This window comes from Oryctolagus cuniculus, chromosome 4, assembly GCF_051225735.1.
Source record: "Oryctolagus cuniculus isolate XC-2025 breed Fujian yellow rabbit chromosome 4, ASM5122573v1, whole genome shotgun sequence".
Lineage (NCBI taxonomy): Eukaryota > Metazoa > Chordata > Mammalia > Lagomorpha > Leporidae > Oryctolagus > Oryctolagus cuniculus.
The window spans coordinates 153,641,475-153,658,811 of record NC_142870.1 but is presented as its reverse complement, the minus strand read 5'-3'; the positions used below and the strand labels follow the sequence as shown (position 1 = coordinate 153,658,811).

General features: G+C 41.2%; 1 long non-coding RNA gene across 6 annotated transcripts in view; it reads right to left on the bottom strand.

The window, feature by feature from the left end:
* LOC149127184 (uncharacterized) overlaps positions 1–17,337 on the bottom strand; it is a 197,497-nt gene that overhangs the window by 60,880 nt on the left and 119,280 nt on the right. For 3 of the 6 annotated variants that reach the window (XR_016232840.1, XR_016232842.1, XR_016232843.1), the window contains exons 3-5: positions 11,633–11,822; positions 8,738–8,783; positions 6,623–8,292 (exon numbers count right to left, since the gene is read on the bottom strand). This is a non-coding gene — a long non-coding RNA (uncharacterized LOC149127184). Of the gene's footprint in view, positions 1–377; positions 8,293–8,737; positions 8,784–11,632; positions 11,823–17,337 lie in introns of those variants that run through there. The other 3 variants (XR_016232838.1, XR_016232839.1, XR_016232841.1) reach the window with 2 other exon arrangements.

The following is a 17,337-nucleotide window of genomic DNA, read 5'->3' as shown; positions in this document are numbered from 1 at the left end:
ACCCTATCACTTCCCAGGCATCCTCAGCCTCATGCCCAACTCCAGGGTGAGTATGTCATGATGCTTTTCTGTCATAGACTGGTTTTGCTAGTTCACATGAAAAAAAAAATCCTACTCTTTTGTGCATTTTTATTTACTCTGTTATATAAGTCTCCTTTTAGCATAATTTTTTATTTATTTTATATTTATTTGAAAGTCAGAGTTACATAGAGAAAGAAGCAGAAACAGAGAGAGAGAGAGAGAGAGAGAGAGAGGTGTCTTCCATACGCTGATTCACTTCCCAGTTGGCTGCAATGGCCAATCCCAAGCCAGGAGCCAGGAGCTTCTTCTGGGTCTCTCATGCAGGTGCAGGGGCCCAAGCACTTGGTCCAATTTTTACTGCTTTTACAGGCAACAGTGGAGAGCTGGATTGGAAGAAGAGCAGCCAGGACTCAAACCAGTGCCCATATGGGATGCCGTAGCTGCAGGCTGGGGCTTTAAGCTGCTGGGCTACAGTGCCAGCCCCAGCATACTCTTTTTGAGATTCATTCATGTTGTTGCTTGAATTAAATGTCATTCTTTGTTATTGTTGAGTATTGTTTAATAGTGTTCTATTCTTTATCCATTTTCCTTTGATGGGTATCTGCTCACACAAAACATTTACAAAAGAAGTATCCATACTTTACTGCAAATCAAGGTTCAACATAACCTGATGAATCAGTATCAAACAATTTAAATATATACAAATAATTAAGATTACTTCAAAAAAAATGTAATTGTACATTTAAATATATTTCTAAACAAATCATGATATATAAGTAAACATATTGAAAATTAGACAGAATGAAATTACTTTTAAAACTGCACATTATAGTATGAGATGCAGCTAAATGGTACTAAGAGGAAAAATTATATGCTTAAATGCATGTGTTAGCACAAAAGAAAGACTGAGAGTACAAAGCGTTCAACTTAAGAAAAACAATCCAAAAAAGAAAGGAAGGAAATTGCCACAATAAACACAAAAATTAATAAAATAAAAAGTAAAGATATACTAGAGAAGAACAACAAACACAAAATTGGTGTCTTGGTAAGCCTGATAAAATTGACAGACTTCTTTGAAGATTAAGAAAAAGGGACATTAGCATAATAGGTAGAATTAGCAATAATAATGCACATAACTTACACACAGATTAAATTTTTTAATATAAAAGTGTTCTACAAAATCAATTTAAAATGTAAATAAAGTGAATAAACTCTAATTGGATTAACATTATAAATGCCAGGGCCATGGCTGTGGTGTAGTAGGTTAAGCCTCCGCCTATGAAGCTGGCAACCCATATGGGCGCGGATTTGAGTCCCGATTGCTCCACTTCTGATTCAGCTCTATGCTAATGGCCTGGGAAACCAGTGGAAAATGGCCCAAGTCCTTGGGCCCCTGCACCGTGTGGGAGACCTGGAGGAAGCTGCTGGCTCCTGGCTTTGGCTCAGCACAGTTCCCATTATTGTGGCCATTTGAGGAATCACCAGCGGATGGAAGACCTCTCCCCCCCCCCCCCCGCGTCTGTCAAGTAAATAAATAAATATTTAAAAGCAAAGATTATAAATGCCTTTCAATTGGACAAAGTAACTTAGGAACCAAGACTAAGGCAAGATACAACAGAATCCTAAAAAGCTAAAAAGAAATCATAACTATGTGTTGAGTTTAATCTCAAAAGGAAAATAGGGTGCATCATTTTGCATAGTGAATAAAATAATTTTTAAAAATTATTTGAGGGGCTGGCACTGTGGTGTGGTGGGTGGGGCTGCTGCCTTCAGAGCTGGTGTCCCATATGGGCACTGGTTTGAGTCCCGGCTGCTCCACTTCCAAGCCAGCTCTCTGCTGTGGCCTGGGAAAGCAGTGGAAGAGGCCCAAGTCTTTGGGCCCCTGCACCTGCATGGGGGACCTGGCAGAGGGTCCTGACTCCTGGTTTCAGATTGGCCCAGCTCCAACTGTTGCAGCCATTTGTGGGGTGGACCAGCAGATGCAAGACCTTTCTTTCTCTGCCTCTGCCTCTCTGTAATTCTGCCTTTCAAATAAATGGATAAATCTCTTTTAAAATAATTATTTGAAATGATTTTGTTTTCAAAATTGCCAACAGATCAAATTAAAAGAGACTATCAGTGTTTATTCTAAAAGAGTTTATAAATATTCTGTGTACTTGGACACCTTTTATTGGCAGGAGACAGAATGAGAAAGCACCTCTCCAGATGTGGCCGAGGAAAACAATGGGGCATGAAGGATGATCCAAACAGTCAATATTCAAGGAGAACAACCTCTGGGAAACAATTACCATGATCAGAGTGTAACCAAGACATTATTACCATTCCCAGAGCAAGAGGCCTTATGACATTTTCCCAGAGGAATTTCAGAATGGATACAAACAATTAACAAGGATGAACTCTCCATTTCCAGTCGGAGTGTTTGTCTGGGTTCTACTGTTATAGATGAGGGGAGGGAGAAGGTAGAAGCACAAAAATGGTCATTTTTGAAGTATGTCCCTGGAAAAAGCAAGTGCAAACCTGATTTAGATTTCTAGTTTAGAATCTAATTCCATGAATAAATGAAACTTCTGGATACTGTGGTGAACAGATGAGTGTATTTTACTTGCAGACAAAAGACAAACACTTGCAACAAAGTGGGATGGCTATGGTAGACTGCTATTTATCGACAGTCACTCATTCCTACTCTGTTGTCAAGCTACTCTAAGGGACAGAGTATCAGATCATACAACATCAGATTTGAGCATATCTGTATGACTTGCTTTGGCCAATGAGACTGTTTGAAGTTTGTCACCTATGATGTACCCTCAGTCATGATAATTGCATATACCTAATATGAGCTATGCTGTTAGCTGGATTCCAGAACGAAAAGGCACCTGGAGACAAGTCCAACTGAGCCCATCCAAGACAATCAGAATTACAACAGAATATGTAACATGAGCAAAAAATAAATAACATTGCAAGTCATTGAGATAATGGAGGCAATACTTCAGCAACAATTGAATAAAACTCCCCAGCTTCTTTAAATAAAATATAAAGGGGCCATCATAGTGGTGCAGCAGGCAAAACCACTAGCTGCAATGCCAGCTTCCCATATGGGTGCCAGTTCATGTCCCACCTGATCCACTTCCAATCCAATGCCCTGCTAATGGCCTGGGAAAAGCAGCAGAAGGTGATCCAAGTGTTTGGACCCCTGCCACCCTCATGAGAGACCAGGATGGAGCTCCTGGCTCCTGACTTCAGTTTGGCCCAGCCCTGGCCATTGCAGCCATCTGGGGAGTGAAACAGCAGATGGAAGATCTGTCTCTTTTACTCTCTTGATCTGTCTCTCTCTGTAACTCTGAATTTCAAAATAAATAAATAAATCTTAAAAAAATAAAACTCCCCAACTTTTGTTGTAAGTTTAATATAAACGTCAGAACCAAGAAAGACAAAGAAAATGTACAGATTATTTCACGCAAATATATGTAAAAATCTAAACAAAATATTGTCAAACTAAATTTAACATTTTATTAAAGAGATGATGATTAAATCTGGTTTACTTCAGGAATGCAAGGTTGGTTTAACAGTAGAAAATGTATTAATATGATGTTTTACATTAAAAGTACAGAAGAAAAATCATATGATCACCATAGATATAGAAAAGGCATTTTCTAAAATTCAATCTTCAATAACATTAACTTTTAAAATCCTTTTAGTAATGAAGACTGTTCTTAATTGAATAAAATATATTTATTATAAACCTAGAGCAACAATCCATGAAATAATAAAATATTAAAATAATTGCAATTCAGATAAAAACACATTTACTGAAAGATACAATAAACTAAATAAAGATAAAAAATAAAGATTGGGAATGAAGAAACAAAAATACCCTATTTTATAGATGATATAGGAAATAGCCATTAGAGAAAAATGAAAAATGCTATGTTCCTTCTAATCCTTATCTATGCTTTATCTTTCTGTACTAGAAGTGTATGCATAAAAAACTGAAGAAATCTTCAAACAATGTATTACATTCTAAAAACAAATTAAGTGATTTGGGCCAATATAAGATTAACCATACAAAAGTCAACTCAATTTTGTATACTAATAATAAAAATATATAAATATGTAACTTTGAAGAGATAAAATTTAAGATGATAACAAAAACATAAAGGACATAGAAAATCTGAGACCTATATAAAGCCTTTTTAGAAATCAATTTAAAAATTTAGAAATCTTTATCAAATAAATGGAAGATTCAATCATGTTTATGGATAGGGAGAAGATGTATCAAAGATTCATCCCAAATTAATCTCTAGATCAAGTGTAGCTCAGATTGAGATCCCAACATGGATTACTATGGACCTTGGCAAATAATTCTAAAATATACAATGATGGCAAGTATACAAGAACAACCAAAGACAAATGAGCAAAACCAACTCTTACATTTTGCCACAAATAGGTATATGTGATTTGATGTGACAGGGGATTCCAATACAATCCCATCAAGGTGGCATGTACCAATGCCATCTCACTAGTCCAAGTGATCAATTTCAGTTCACAATTGACCATACTGATAGGTCTAAGAGTCAAAGGGATCACATAAACAAGACTAGTGTCTGCTAATACTTACTGATAGAATTAAAAAGGGAGAGAACGATCCAACATGGGAAGCGGGATACACAGCAGACTCATAGAACGGCAGATGTCCTAAATAGCACTCTGGCCTCAGAATCAGCCCTTAATGCATTTGGATCTGGCTGAAGAGCCATGAGAGTATTTTAGGCATGGAAAGCCAAGACACTCTGGCAAAAAAAAAAAAAAAAAAAAAAAAAAAAAAAAAAAAAAAAAAAAAAAAAACACCCTAAATGAAAGATCTCTGCGAGTGAGATCCCAGTAGAAAGAATGGGCCATCAAAGAAGGAGGTACCTTTATCTGAAGGGAGGAGAGAACTTCCACTTTGACTATGACCTTGTCTAAATAAGGTTGAAGTTGGCAGACTCAAAAGGTTTCCATAGCCTTGGCAACTCATGACTAGAGCCTAGGGAGATCACTGATGCCATAAACAAGAGTGTCAATTTGTTAAGTCAACAACAGGAGTCACTGTGCACTTACTCCTCATGTAGGATCTTTGTACTTAGTGTGTTGTTCAGTGTGAATTAATGCTATAAGTAGTACTGTTTCAGTACTAGTTATTTTACACTTTATGTTCTGTGTGGGTGCAAACTGTTGAAGTCTTTACTTAATAAATACTAAATTGATCTTCTGTATATAAAGATAATTGAAAATGAATCTTGATGTGAATGGAATGGGAGAGGGAGCAGGAGATGGGAGGGTTGCAAGTGGGAGGGAAGTTATGGGGGGAAAAAACCATTGTAATCCATAAACTGTACTTTGGAAATTTATATTTACTAAATAAATGTTAAAAAATAATAATAAATCAGGGATCGGAGCTGTGGCATTGCAGGTAAAAGCCACTGCCTCCAGTGCCAGCATCCCATGGGCAGCAGTTTGAGTCCCAGCTGCTGCACTTCGAATCCAGCTCTTTGCTAATGGACCTGAGAAAGCAGCAGCAGATGACCCAAGTGCTTGGGCCCCTGCACCCATGTGGGAGACCTGGAAGGATCTCTTAGCTCCTGGCTTCAGATTGGCTCAGCTCTGGCTGTTGTGGCCATTTCCAGGGCGAACCAGTAGATGAAAGCACGCTCTCTCTCTCTCTCTCTCTCTCTCTCTCATTCTCTCTCTCTCTGTAACTTGGCCTTTCAAATAAATAAACAATCTTTTTTAAAAAAAATTAAACCCAGTGATAATGGGTTCAAAAACCATTCCCATGGAAAACCCTGGGTATGCCATGTTTTCTCAAAGTGCAATTAGCAGCTTTATCATTAGGATTGTCTTGATTTAAACTGTCAGAAACTCAAAAGCTTAACTATCTTAGCAAAGGAGTGAACTAGCACTTTTTGGCTTTATGTGGTAGAAAGATAGTGTCAGATACGGGTGGTTCATCTGATGCCTGCTCCCTGAATCTTGCCATAAATTTCACTTTTTTGCTTAAGATAGATTTTTAGAGTTCTTTTATTTTTAACTTTTATTTATTTATTTTCATTTTATTTGAAACACACACACATACACACTGAGAGGAACAGAGACAGCAAGAGAGCCGGAGAGATTTCTTCTTGCTGCTGGTTCACTCCCAAAATGCAACAGCTGGGTCTGGGCTGTGCCAGGTCATAGCCAGGAGCCCAGAACTCCATCTGTGTCGCCCATGCGGGTGGCAGGGACCCAAGTACTAACTCGAGCTGTCACCTGCTGCCTCCCAGGGTATGCATTGGCAGAAATGCTGAGATCCGGAGCAGAGCCAGGACTCCCGCTCAGACACTGTGATGTGGTAAGTGGCCATCCACAGCTGTGTCTTACCTGCTGCACTTAATGTCCAACCCCGATGTTTAGGTTCCTAACACTCCATGACCAAAAGAATTCTAAATAATGCAATTAGCAGTTCTCCTTCAGGTCAAAGTTGTTTCCTATCTTTGGCCTCTGTTTAAAGATACATCACTGATGACTACCCCCAGTCTTTATATTTCCTGGTTTCATCACAGAGAGAAATGAGTTTACAAACCTCAGGGAAAGACTCTGATGGGTGTCACTCCCCCTCTTCATGGAGGAACGACACTAAACCCTGCCTAGGCTTCATATGCGAGTCACGGCACCATTATGTTGCTCCCCCTCTTTGTGGAGGAACGACACAGGACCCTGCGCTGTTCTTTTGTCTGCTCGGCCCTCCCCGGGTTTGCTGCTGGTTCTTCCTGGGTTGGCTACCGACCCTTCCACCTCCGTGGAAAGGCGGTTCCCCCTAGCCACTTTCCCCACTTCCGCAGGGGAGCGGCACACCGCTGGCCGGCTCTCTCGGGGGCTGCACAGGTGTTCCTTCAGATAGATGTTCCCCTTAGATGTTCCTGGTGCATGTTGTCTCTCTCCTCCTTTATAGTCCTCTTCCACCAATCCCAACTCTGCTACCCACACGCCGAGTACGCTGCTCTCCTCCAATCAGGAGCAGGATCAGCTCCTGGAGGTCATCACTCAAGTTGGCAAGAGGCAGCTGCGTAGAAGCTGTTTTCTCCTCTCCCAGCGCCATATTGTGGGAGAGCAGATGCATAGAATAAGTCTTAATTCCAGTAACTCAGTCTAGTCCGGGTTGCTCCCAGTTGCTCCCCACAGATGGGTTCAGCCTAAGTCATGTTCTCTTTTCCGGGCATCATGAGCTGTGGGAAGGAAGACAATTAGAGGACGCAGCATCAAGTCAAGCCCCACCGATTGAATGAGACAAGGTTCCTTGTTGAGTTTCTGATGAAATATCACCTGATCAAAAATGGCTTTCCTAACTGTACTATCAAAAAGGAGGGCTTACTCTCTTCCTCGCTCACAGCATCCTGTTCATGTCTTTTGTGGAATGTCTCACGGTGTATATTATTTTTATTTGTTTACCTAGTAAGGGAGGACCCTAAAGATGTCCATGCCCTAATCCCCAGAGCCAGTGAATTTATTACTATACGTGGGAAAAAAAAGAAATTTGCAAACGTTATTGGGGCTACTTGGACTCCGAGAGGGGGTGGTCATCATGGTGGTCCAATCGAATCCCTGAGTCCTTAGCAATAGAAGATCTTTTACAGATATGACCAGAGAGAGATGCGATGACAAGAGGGCCAGAGTGACATGACGTGACATGAGAAGGACCTGAGCTGTCATCCCTGACGCTGACAATGCAGAGGGGGCCGTGAGGCAAAGAATACCCACAGCCTCTAAAAGTCGGAGCAGGCGACGAAATGAACTCATCTTTATTCCTCTATAGTATTTTGGAGGAAGAAGTGAATCCTTTCCTATAGAAAAAGAAACACACCTTGACTTTGGTCCTGTGCTACCATGTCAGAATTCTGACCTACAGAATTGTAAGACAACAAACTTGTGTGGTTTTAAGCCACCAAATTCCTAGCAGTTGGCTACAGAGGCAAAGTGGAACTCGCAGCCCTTAACTAGAAGGCAATCTTCAGTGAAGAAAGGGAATATGTCTATCTTGTTCATTGTATCTACAGTCTGAAACACAGTGCCTGGCACATATTTGATGAGTGAATAAGTGGAAGAATAAAGTAATAAATTATGGAACTAGGAAATCTGTGACTTATCCAAAAGCTCTTCCTGCGGTCTTGATACGAAGAGTTCATCTTCCCTCTATTAGAGTCACAAACGTGGAGAGTCAAATAGAAAATGAAGCTGATGATCTCTGGTTTCTCTCTATGGGTCAGAAGGGAAAACTTTAGCTGAGAAACTGTGAAAAATGAGCCCGCTTCTGCAAAGAGAGAAGAATTATATCAAGCCAAGAGAACAATCAAGGCCGCCAGCAAATCACAGAGCTGGGACAGCATTTCCTCTTTATTCAAACCCTTAGATAGGACGTGTTTGCAGTCAGCTGACATTTCCCATTCAATTCAGAAAGACTCCACTGTCAGAGCGTGGTAAAATACTGGGTCATGCACAAAGACTCCAAAATGGCTTCTTTTCCGGTGTGGCTAAGTTTGATGATTTACACCCATTAATGGGAACCAGTAACTTTTCCAGAAGAAAAATGATGGCAGATTCTGAGGAATGTATCCTTTTTCAGGCCATTTGTTTTTGAAGAGAAAGTTCAAATTACTCATCAGATAATTCACTCTGTCTCTATGGGTTCAGCAATAAATACCTTTAGCTTGCAGAACCAAGGAGTTACAACCGGCAGCTCTCCTCACCTGGAATAACATGGTAAGAATCATGAGATAAAACAACCAAGAGCCTGAAAGGAACAGATTAAGCAATATCATCAGTGTCAGACTCAGAACCATCGGATATTAGGAAATATAGCAGCAAAGTGGTTGGAGGGATAAAAGAATGGTCCTTGAGTATCTTCACATGAAAGCAATGCTTCTGTACCATATCCTTAACCAGGATATGTGGACAAGTGGCTGCCAAGTCATTCTCACTCAAAGCATGCACTCCAGACTAGCTTTGCATGGCATTGGAGCAAGTCATTCTCGGGACAGACGGACCCTATCTTACCCGCTGCGGTAAACCGTTCTCTCATTTGCAGATGTCTCAACATCTGAATCAGAGGCTTTACTCTCACTTTATTCCTCTCCCGCACCCCACCGAATATTCTTAAAGACGTGCATCTCTTTCTTCATGGTAACAGTGGAGAAAATTATTTTGTATGGGATTAAGTGGGCACAGGTGGCACTGTAGCACATACTAGCTCCCAGCATAACATCTGCTTTGGATTCGTCAAAGCCTCTTATTTTTGTAACAGTCCTCTTTGTTCTCTCTCTCTCTCTCTCTCACTCTCTCTCTCTATCTCTCTCTCTGTCTTTTTGTACTTTTGTGACTTTAGTTTTTTCCTCCTATTTTAAGTCCCTGGAGAGAAGGAAATACAGAAAGAGAACAGCAGAATCCATGTGCTTCATCAGATGACGGCACATAATTGTCTTTGATCTAGGATTCCAACAGGCTCACACGTTCGACACCAACACTGTCCAATAGAACTCTCTGTGGCGATAGGGATGCTGTACATCTGCCTCGGATCTGTGCTTTACGGCAGCCACTGGCCTCATGTGTCTCAGATCTGTCCATTACGGCAGCCACTGGCCTCATGTGTCTCAGATCTGTCCATTACGGCAGCCACTGGTCTCATGTGTCTCAGATCTGTCCATTACGGCAGCCATTGGTCTCATGTATCCATGGGGCATTTACAACATAGCTGGTCTACTGACTGAAATTTTAGTTCTGTTTATCAACATAAATTTAAATGACCACCTATGGCTAGTAGCCGCAACCTGGGTAGCACAGTTCCTTCCATACACTTAATAAACATTAGAAATCTAGCTCATTCTCTCTCTCTCTCTCTCTCTTTCTCTCTCTCTCTCTGTCACTCCTTCCCTCTCTATAAGTTCATTCCACTTTGTGTCCTCTGTAACATTTATTCTTCTCCTGCAGTCATATCCAATCTCTCTCTCTCTCTCACACACACACACACACACACACACACTCAACAGAACTTTAGATATTACCAAGACAGAAGTGTCCAAAATTCACATGTATGGTATTTGCTTCTGACACAAAATATGAGAGAATAGTAAAAGGGGGGCCTAGGTGGCTAATCTCATAACATTTCAGTTGCGAATACTGGGGAGAGCTGGTCCGTCCAGTGTAACGTATGCATGTACAGACGAGAGCTGCAGCCCTCTACAGAGTGCTTCCATGATGACGATGTTTTCCCCAAAGTGACTTGTGAGAGGAAGCAGCATCATTAACAGGAGAAGCAAAGTGAAACAGCACTGGAGATCTCTGGAAGGTCTAGGCCTTCCAATGACTTTGCAGTTTCATGGAACTTGTCTCTTCAAGGAATGTTTTCCTTTCCTTAAGCCACTGTTGGCCAAGTGAATATGTAATAAATAACTTGCTTGTGTTCCCGAGTGGAAGGCTGGACACATGACAAATAAAGTTTGATGGTCTTGCTGGCTGGGTTCCTACCATGGAGCTAAAGGTAGTGACGTGCCATCCTGTATCCAGCCAAATCCAAGGTCCCCCATCAGAAGTTAATGTTTGGTTTCTGGATTTATTATCCATAAATTCTCAAAGATGACTACTACCAAGGAGAACAATTTCATTATAACAAAATGTTTCTTAGAAGGGCGTACTTGGGCTGGCCCTGTGGGTCCTTGCCACTGAATGCTGTCTCCAACAGCAATGGCAACATGAAGCAAGCACCTGCTAGGAGGCACAGCAGGTATTTGCTAGCATCCTTCAGAAGTTGGGCCATAATGTTAATAGCCTTCTTAGTGGTGTTCTGGATCCTTAGGAAGCAGATCTGAATAAAGATGGGTATACATGGTTTTTTTGGGAGGTACTCAACACTGGTTTGCCAGGAAACAAGTAATGGCAAGGAGGAAAGGCATCAAGTAGGGGTGCCTTTCTGAGCTGGCTACTGTAGAGAGTGAAGCTTACTCTTAAGGATTAAGTGGGATATGCCAAAAACACCAGGCTGAGGAAATGGGATAGTTGTCCCCCAGTAGTTGTTAATCATTGGTTAAGAAATGGCCCTGAGGTTGTGAGAGTACTTCAGAAAGTTTGTAGAAAAATAACATTAAAATATAAGATTATTTGGGGGGAAAAGTGGGAACAATTTGATGAGAACAATTTGAAGACTGTAGTAGTAACCACAGAACTACCATCACTTCTATATCTCAATGACAGAGGGATCGATTACCAGAATATGGAAAAAAAAAAAGTCCTGTGGAGGGGCTTCCTGGGCAGGGGCTATATTTTGAGTCAAAGAAGAGAGCATGTCCAAGGCAACTCTGCAGGGAAGGAGCCCAGAGAAATATTCCAGTCCCGCTCTTTTCTTCCTGTGCCATTTGTTGAACCTTCCCAGAAATGAGAGTTTTTGTATATTGTCCAAATAGGCCAGCATTCTGTGGCAGAAAGCAGGAAGAAGGAAGCGTGGAGTGGCCATTCAGCCACCAATGCCTAAGAGGGGCTGCTTCTCCTGTTCATACACTCAATGGCATAACCAGTTTATCTTTAATTCACTTAATTATTTACTTACTCAACAACGACATTCAAACATCATGCTGATACTAGCGAAAATTGGAGTGGGGATAACTTCGATATCCCTGAGATGGGGCTTGTTAAATTCTGGCATGACAGAAGATGAGATCTATGCAGATAGGAGTCCTGTGCGTTATCCATGTAACTCTGTCATTTTCTTTTCCATTTCAGTATGCTGACATAGTCACCTTTGGGAGGAATTAAGATCTTAAGAAATTGAACCACCAGTCTAACAGTGGAAAATATTTAATTCAAACAAATATGGCTAATTTTTTACATGAATGTGCCAATTCCTTTCTTTTTTTTTTTTTAAGATTTATTTGTTTAAAAGGCAGAGTTATGGAGTAAGAAGGAGAGAAAGAGAGAGAGAGAGAGAGAGAGAGAGACAGAGATCTTCCATCTTCTCTCCCCAGATGGCCACAACAGCCAGGGCTGAGACAGGTTGAAGACAGGGGCCTGGAGCTTGGAGCCTGGAGTTCCATCTTCTGCTGCCTGCCCAGGCACAATAGCAGGGGACTGGACCAGAAGTGGAGCATCTGGGACATGAATCAGCGTCTGTATGTGATGCCGGCATCCCAGGCAGAGGTTTGACCTGCTACACCACATCATCAGTCCAGCAATTCCTTTGTACTGGCTGCCTATGTTGTTTTTTTTTTTTTTTTTTAATTCCCAGCAGTGATTCAGAATTTTGATATACTTTCGACATCTTTATTTTTTTTCCTAGCAATCAATATACAAATTTGATATCAAAGAAAAAGGTTTGAGTACAGACATTAGAAACAGTCAATAGACTTAGGCATATGTCTATCTTAAAGAATAAAGAGAAATGCCCCATTTGTTCTATCTGGATATCTATTTTCTTCCTCTTTTTAGCATTTTATCAAGTTTTTTCTACAGTCAACAGAGGATATAAAGTATTAGTTATTAGCCAAATTGTAATAACAGAGTATACACAACACACATAAAACAATATCCCCACAGCTGCACAAAAGAGAGTACCTTTGGCCCACTTGACCAGGTCACTTTTCAGGGAGAACAGATTATATGTTCTTCTAGTCTAGGTCGCAGTGACCTTGACAAGCCCTTAAGCTAAAACGGCTTCCAATTGTTCTTTGTGTCAACGTGAAGTGATCAGTCAAGTTACTTTTCAAACTAAATCATTTTCTAGAAAGGTCATGAAGATTAAACTCATACCAACCATTGTTGATTTAAATAACCAACTCAAGTATAAAAGTTCTTATGTTTGTATTGACATAAGTGCCTTTCTTCTATACTAATACATCTTATTTAGGGTCATATACACAACAAAAATAAATACGACATGTATTGTTAATCTCAGAAAAATTGGTATTTGTTATTTATTTTTTTTAAATTTACTTATGAGAAACAGAGAAAACGGAAGAGAGACAACAGAGCTCCTATGCACTAACTTACTCCCCAAATGCTGGCAACAGCTGAGACTGTGCTGGGTGGCAGCTGATAGCCAGGAACTCCACCCAGGTCTCCCATGTGGGTGTCAGGAATCCAACTTCTTGAGCCATCACCACTGCCTCGCAGGGTCTACATTAGCAAGAAGCTTGAACAGCAGCTGGAGCTGGGAATCAAACTCAGGGCCTACACTGTGAGATGTGGGCATCTGCATATTTTTAGTTTGCATTTATTTTCATTTTATGTCAGAGACCACGAGAGATGGATGGAGAGAGAGATCGTCCCCCTGCTGGTTCACTCTCCAAATGCCAGCATTAGCCAGGGTTGGGCCAGGCCAAAGCCAGGAGCCTGGAACTCAATCTGGGTCTCCCACATGGTGTCAGGGATCCATGTTCCTCCCCTGCCACCTGCTGCCTCTCAGGGCCCACAAGGGAACTGGAGTAGCTGGACTTGAATCAGGCACTCTGAAATGTCTTAATAGCTAGGCTAATGTTCACCTCGGCATTTGTTTTTATGGAATGCATTCAATACTCCAAACTGACAGAGCATTTTACTTTTCCAAGAGAAGAGAGAAGCAAAATAGCCCAGAGGAAAGGTGTGTTAATGTGAGTAGGTGCTTCTGATTTCTTAGCCAAGTGGTGTACTGGTGACAAATCTTTCACAAGTGAAAATTGCCGTTGTGTCTACAAACCCCAGGTAAAAGGGATTGTAACTTATCTCTCCTTAGATATTAAGATGTGCTATTCAAAGAGTGAGTTCACAGGGATATTTGTAAGAAACTCATTTTTTAATAAAGTAAGGTATCATTATAATTATTTTAAAAATGAGTTGATAGTTTCCAACATTGTCCTCTAACCAATTCAAGTATCTTGCTTAGCCTGGGACAAGTTTTTTGCCAGTGGTTGAATAACTTGATGGCCTCCTGTGAGTGTCACATACAAGCCACATGAAAACTTTCTCCTCTATTTGCTCCCCTCTGGATGCCTTCTAGAATGCTCAGTGCACGGTCAATAAGCTTTGTTTTTGGTGAATTTCTGTGATGGCACACACTTTGTCCACGGAGGTGGGGGATTGGGAGAACACATGTTCAGGACCGTGGCCATTTTAAACTAAAGGGACGCCAAGCCACAAACAGTCATGCAGCTGATCCACTTTGCAATGTTGTCACACACGCTTAACAAAATATTGTGCTAGCAACACCATCGTCGTATTCTGCACTGGTAATTAACCTTGTAAAGTTATTTTAAACAAGCCTCATGCATATGTCATAAAGAAAATGACAAATTAAATGTTCCGATATGATTACGGAAGCTATTTTCCTTTTGGATTTAATTCTTTTCCAGGCAGAGCTTCTGTTAAGTAGCATTTTATCGCTCCATAATGCTGGAAAGAATGTCAAAGACTGCACATACCCTCTGTGCTTCCCTGTCTGTTCTCTGTCTTGGTGTGACTCCCAGGAAGACCGTGTGACCAGTCCAAAGTCACCCAACTACTTTGTGAATCTCTAATAGATTTTCCTGCCCTGGAGGTTAATACTCTTTGTTCTGGTCTTTGTCTTAGAGATTTAAGCATATGGCCCAGCTGAGAAAAGGAAACATTTGGTGTTATGGAGAAAAAAGCAAGCATATGTATTTGCCTCTGAAAAATGTCCAAGACTCATTCCTGTTCTGCTTCTTCTTTGCCTTTTCATTCACTTCCATGTCAATCAGCCCTTGTCTAGGAAGACTCTCAATTATCCAAACTCACTAAAATTCTGAAATTTCTTACATTGTCACACTTTGACTTGGCCACATACTTCAGTACTCTACTGTCCGCCATTTGGTCTCCATTTCGATAGGCTGACACGAGGAAAATACAGCGCTACCCCCTTGGGACAAGCTAATTGTGAGACGTTGTCAGATCACACGGGCATGTTCACCTGTGCGTGTAGGGAACAGCAAAGGAGCGCAGACAGGAAAGACTGGGACTTCTGCTTCTTCTAGGTTTGCTTTAGAACATACACATCCTTAGAACCAGGCGCCATAACCATCAGGGTTGACGTACTTACCCACTTCGGCAGCCCGTCTAACCTAATATCTCACTCCACAATTAATGCATTTGTAGCAAGGATTATTCAATGCCACCCAGACACTCATTGAGCTACCCTGTTTGCTATCACTTTCATTCCAAGCTCTGAAGTTCAGAAACTCGGCCCCTACTACAAGTCATTAGTGATAAAATTAATTAAACCTTCCTTTGTTCCAATCTCACGCTATTCTTCCTGATCCTGAAGTGTACTCAAAGTAGAAAAAATAAATAATTGCACAAGTCTGTGTTTTACATATAGGAACATATATAACATATGTGTTATAACTTATAGGAAACTAAGACACAAACAAGAAGGAAAAAAATGGAGTGATTTTCACATTGACTTAGAATTTCTAGATCTATATCCTCTGTAGCTTTAACTTCGGAATTCAGCAGTTCACACGATGTGACCGGGAGCTGGGTTAGCTCCAGCTCCTACTCCACTTTTACTCAGCCGGCTATAGATGAATATGAATTTCTAACAAATACACCATGAAGTAAATATTTATTTTTTCTTCTGACCTCATTTGGTCACAAATAAGCCATATATATGGAGTTCGGTGTTGCTGGAAAAGCACGTAAATAAGAAAGCAGGTGGAAAGAGAACATTCCACCAAAGTAGAGAGTAATCCTCTATCATTCCTCACCTGGGACAACAGATCACTAGTTCTAAGCATATTTGATTTTATATCCACAGACACACAGGAACATAGGAGGATACTTCAAAAGTTCACAGAAAATGGAATTTAAAGTATGGGTTTATTTGGGTGCAAAAATTTTTTGGATGTCAAAAATATTTTTTATAATATGTGAAAAATGCATATTATGAAAAAACCATGCTTGTATTTCAATTTTCTTGCACCAAAATAAACTCATTAATTTCATTTTCTGTGTGCTTTTTGAACTACCCTCACCCACACTCCAGTGAAAGTGCTGTAAGAAAGAAGCTCTTCCATTTGTTACTTCTATCTTGTTCCGTGGTACACAGGTCTCATCTGTATGGTTGGCGGAGTGTGAGGGTGACGGGACTGTAGGCAGGTGCTGCCACCGCCCCTCCCATACACTCTCAAGCCATCACAGGGTCACCGAAGCTGCTTACTGCCCACAGCTGGGACTCTACCTGGAGCTCTTCCTGGACCTAAGACCATAGTCAACCCATGTTAGGTCAAGCCAGAGCGCCAAGTGTTTACAGCCCAGAAGCAGTTCTCAAACAATCACAGATGGAGACCGAGTGGACAAACACTCCAGCTCCTTCACTCTTCAGCTCAATTCACCCGGACGCCTGTTCTCCACAGTCTCTCAACATTCCCAGCAGGGCTGAGCGGCAGCTGCCCGCGGTGTAAACCTATTCAATAGCCCTCTCTTCACTGGCTTCCTCCCTTACCGGCTTCTGCTTCTGCTTCTGCACGAAACTATGGCTGTTTACTGCGGTCAATATCCAAGCAAACTACTTGCCCTTGAATTTGCATCTTAGGGCTGACTTCTGAAAGAACACAAACTGAAACAAGTACAGTGGTTGAAAGTATAGTTTTTGGGGGCTAGCGCCGTGACTCACTTGGTTAAGCCTCCGCCTGCGGCACTGGTATCCCATATGGACGCCGGATTCTAGTCCTGGCTGCTCCTCTTCCAGGCCAGCTCTCTGCTGTGGCCCAGGAGTGCAGTGGAGGATGGCCCAAGTGCTTGGGCCCTGCACCCGCATGGGAGACCAAGAAGAAGCACCAGGCTCCTGGCTTTGGATTGGAGCAGCACCAGCCGTAGCAGCCATTTGGGGAGTGAACCAATGGAAGGAAGACCTTCCTCTCTGTCTCTCTCGCTCACTGTCTACAACTCTACCTGTCAAATAAAAAAAAAAAAGTATAGTTTCTGGACCTCCTTTCTGATGCTAGCACTGCCACATCCTGTCTATACAGCCAGGAGTAAATTCTTTGAGCTTCACTTTCCTGCTCTTTCAAATTAGAGTGAAAGCAATTAGACTATTGATAAGATTCATTAAAGAAGTGTTTATCACAGTAAATGCTACCTAATAAGCTTTTAATACATGTTGACCATTTACCTACTGCCGCATAACAAATTAGCCCCAAACATAACCATTATGTTAAGTGGTTAAATAAAACGTTAAAAGAAAAATTTTATAATGTTCATGATTTTGTGGAAAGGATTCTAGTAGGTGGCTGTCTCCAAGGGTCTCTCATGCAGTTGTAACTGGAA